Below are 4161 nucleotides of genomic sequence, written 5' to 3' on the forward strand. Positions count from 1 at the left end.
ATTTTGAAAAAAAAAAAACAAATAGAAGGACAAAGATAATGAAAAGAACATGTTAAGACTTTTTGAGATTGATCAAGGAAGTGTAACTCCAAAAGTCACAGGGGATCGTTTGAATATTTTGAAAAAATATGATTATGATCAATTGGAAACTTTAGATGTGATTCATAAAGTTCAGATTTAAGGGACATTCAAAGGGGATGAAAAAACAAAGTACGTTCACGGTGTACTTTATAGAAGACGAATGCAATTTGTTATTCGTGGGATAAAAATAGTTGGCGATCAGCTTGATTATCGACAAATTGGCGAGAAGAAATTTTACTTTCATTTTTTAGTAATAAATTAAATTTGCCGCGTTGAGGGTTCAAAACCGTAGCACATGTTGTACAACTCTTGCTTCAGAGCAAGACGATTGTTTGGAAGTTTTGATGCACGATTGAGGAAATTAAAAATGTTGATTGTTGGTGTGGAGGAGATAAGACTCCACATCCAGATGGGTTTTTTTTTTCTTTAAGTTTGTAGAAAGATACTGGGATTTACTGAAAAAATATATTTTTGATGGTTCATTCTTCGGCTAATATTCCACATGGTTGTAATAGTTCGTTCACAACTCTAATTCCAAAGGTAGGGAGCTCAATAATAGTTCTAGATTATCGACCAATTTATTTGATTGGGTTACAATATAAATTCAGTGCTAAGTCGTTGGCTAATCGATGATTTGAGATGAAACCTTTCAAAGGTAAAAGTTGATGAAGAGGGACGTTTAAAATACATTGCTACGCTTGCTTTTCAGCAAATATAAGTGTTGTGCCTTTTGGGTGTTGGCGTTACCTGAGACTCAAGTTTATTTCACAATTAGAATACCAATAGAGTTTTTTTTTTCCGATAAGTGGAACTTAAAGTACAAGTCCTGTACCTATTTAATCTCCTCCTGTCATATCTTATAGTTATAACTATATGGCCTTAGGGCTATAAATTAGGTAAAGTAATTAAAGACCTCTGTTGTGAAATGAAGTCTGAATTGGGTAACACTAATATGAGACGAAAAGCAATGTTTGGGGAACAAGTTATGAGTAAGAGGATCAATTCTTATGATAACGTAAGCACTTAAGATTATCCCTATCGTTTATTAAAGAACAAGATATAGCTAGAGAGAATGAGAGGAGAACATGGATTATAGCACCTTATGTCCCTTCAAATGAAAAATAAACATCAGAAATGGAGACTCACCTCTTGATATCCACTACTTGAAATCAATGGCTTAAGTGGTGGTGTGATGATGTTAGAACATGGATTATAGCACCTTATGTCCCTTCAAATGAAAAATAAACATCAGAAATGGAAAAAAAATGACTATTGAGTTTTGATTGTTGAATATGGATTTTTCATTTTCATCCGTTGACTAAATTTGAATATAATGTTACTAGGATATGGATGATGTGTGTAAGCATATTAATATTTTTAATCTAAATACATCTGTTCAGGTTTAGATCATTAAAAGTCATCCCATAAATGTTAGAATCGAATCGGAAGTGATTGTAAGATGTTAGGAGGTGAAGATAGTGTGATACCACCAATGACAAATAGCAAGCCGATGAGAAGAGCGGGACATGTTGGTTGAAAAAGCGGATAGTATCTTTGAAAGGAACAGTGAAGACAAATAATTTATGTCTGGTTTTTAAACGAATAAGAAATTAATGTGTTAGATTATAAAATTAAATGGTTTCAAGTTATATTATGTGATTTTTATCAGCAAAACAAGTTAAAAGGGTTATATGTTGATTAAAAACACATCTATATATTTTGATATATAGAAGGGATTTTAACAAGTTGGAGTTATCTGATTAGTTTGAGTTTGTCCATTAGTTATTGTGTTTGGTTATAAATTTAGTTAATAGCTAGATATGTGATAGTATAAAACTAAATGGAGAGTAGGTATATACATGAGTGGAAGGAGTCATTTGTAACTGATCAGTAATTATGAACATCACAACAAGAAATGAAGTTGTTTTGTTTGTTGGCATTGAGTGAATTTAAACTACAGAAAAAGCAATGCAATCATAAACACATATGCATATGCAGTAGTAGAGTGTAAGTTTGATTTGAATATATATAGAGAAAGTAAAGAAGTAAAAGAATAATACTCCATTGAAGTTTGTTTTTGTTAGGAAGGAGGGAGATGGCAGTGAAAGTGTGAGTTATGCATCCGAATTCCCACATCGGGTGAATGAAGGAAGCAGGCAAGAGGGAGGCGAGTACAAAAGGGGAAGCCCACAGCTGTAAGAAGCATACCTTTCTCGGCCTTTTGGCTAAGATCAAGTGTAGTATCTGTTCTTATCAGTTTAATATCTGATATGTGGGCCATCGGCCCACTCGATATTAATCTTATTTTTTATGGGGGAAGGCCCGTTACAGTAGCTTGCTGCTGGGGTTCTTCATGCGTCGCCTTGGTCTTACACTACAGCCAAGGCCCGGCGCACCCCTCCAATACTCAGTTCAACTTTTAGACTCAATCCAGCAGAAACTAGTTACTAGTTAACAGAGTGCCAGAAAGATGAAACCCACTCCCCTAATTTCAACCATGTGGGAACACTCACTACAAGATAGATTTATAAAATCGTCTTGGGAATTCTTGACACACCAATGTGGGAACACTCAGAAACTAACTAAAATTTTCTTTTTAACTAACAGTTAAACCAACTTACTGTAATTGAACTTCTGCTCATGTCAAACAAAACTATCTACAACGAAATGGTTTCTTTCTAGTCCAACTTATTATGAATCTGTATAACTACATCCTGCTACCCCACACTTTGGATTGCCTGGCGCAATGCTCAGGTCAATGTTCATAGATTTGACTTAACTTTTAGACTTTAAAAGGCTTAAAGATTTCAAAGTCTTTGCTGTCTCATGTGAACCCACTCCCATATATAATTTCCACCATGGACCTGGCTTTTTATGGATTTCTTTCATGTTACAAATACGGTAACTAACAAGAGACTCAAAAACCAGTTGCTTTTAATGATATATATTTTTCTTCCGGAGATGAAACAAAACAAGGTTTATTATCACTCTGACAAACAAAAAATGTTTGAAGTAAAAATTGGGTGTCCATCTGAGTCGGACTAGTCGGCAATATAGGCCTGAAGAGCCAAGACTTGTAATCCTTCCACTGTCAGAAGCGAGGGGTTGTCGCAGCTCTGTGAAGCCAGCCTAACGCATTGCCCCCTTCTCTAGGTTCCAAGAGACCCAAAGCCTTCGCTCAAGCCACTTGAACCAACTCTCGACTTGGAACGGGCAAGTCAAGTTACACACCACCATACCCAACCAAACTGGACCAAATCATAATCCAACCCACTTTGATACCCCCACTTGGGTTACAGGCAAACGTTACCAGGCCCGGTGATGAACCCTCTACAAGATGGATCTATAAATTCGTCTTGGAATCCTTCAAACACCAATGTGGGAACACTCACTGATATATACATAAACAAACTACATTTTCTTTTTTCTATATCAACAATTCCACCAACATATTGTAATTGGACTTCTCCTCATGTTAAACAAAACTATCTACGACGTTAACGACATTGAGGGATTTTTGTTCTTCGAAACCATCACATGTTTTTTTTTCTTCGGTCCAGCTTATCATCAACTTGTATGATTATCCTGGTACCCCACAAGCTTTGGATCCCAGTGGGTCGGAAAGACAATTAATGTGAAGATATGACGGCAACGTCCCTCTTACTTCTGAAAGCTTCAGGGGATGTTGTCTATGTTGTCCCACCAAAACATAACACCAACGCCAAATAGAAGCTTCATCTCGCAATGCCAATACCACCTTGTTAAATTTTGTAAATCGATAAAACTTTGACACGTAGAGATACAATGTGGGGTATCTGATAATTCTCATAAATGGGGGCACTACATCACAAGATATTTTTATACGATTGATATAACTCCGACACATAGAGGTACACACCATCACCGCTTCAATTCCTCTGAATGGGAAACGATGAAGGTCATTAAACCACCAACGATAGACCCTCACCCACGAAAATCGTAGCATTTATCTTTGTATTAATTGAATCATTATTTGGATTTCATAGTGTCACACGCCCGTCATGCGATTTACTTTTTATGTAACAGAACTTCGTGTTTCCG

At 36.1% G+C, this 4161-nt stretch overlaps 1 non-coding gene across 1 annotated transcript; it reads left to right on the forward strand.

Annotated features, from left to right (window-relative positions):
* The first annotated feature begins 2285 nt into the window (after positions 1 to 2285).
* Positions 2286 to 2482, forward strand: LOC145056308 (U2 spliceosomal RNA). The gene has a single exon (XR_013685790.1). It is a non-coding gene; the product is annotated as a U2 spliceosomal RNA (small nuclear RNA).
* Positions 2483 to 4161: the final 1679 nt, after the last annotated feature.

The sequence above is a fragment of the Lactuca serriola genome, chromosome 5, assembly GCF_051521515.1.
Source record: "Lactuca serriola cultivar US96UC23 chromosome 5, Lser_US96UC23_V15, whole genome shotgun sequence".
NCBI classification, from domain to species: Eukaryota; Viridiplantae; Streptophyta; class Magnoliopsida; order Asterales; family Asteraceae; genus Lactuca; species Lactuca serriola.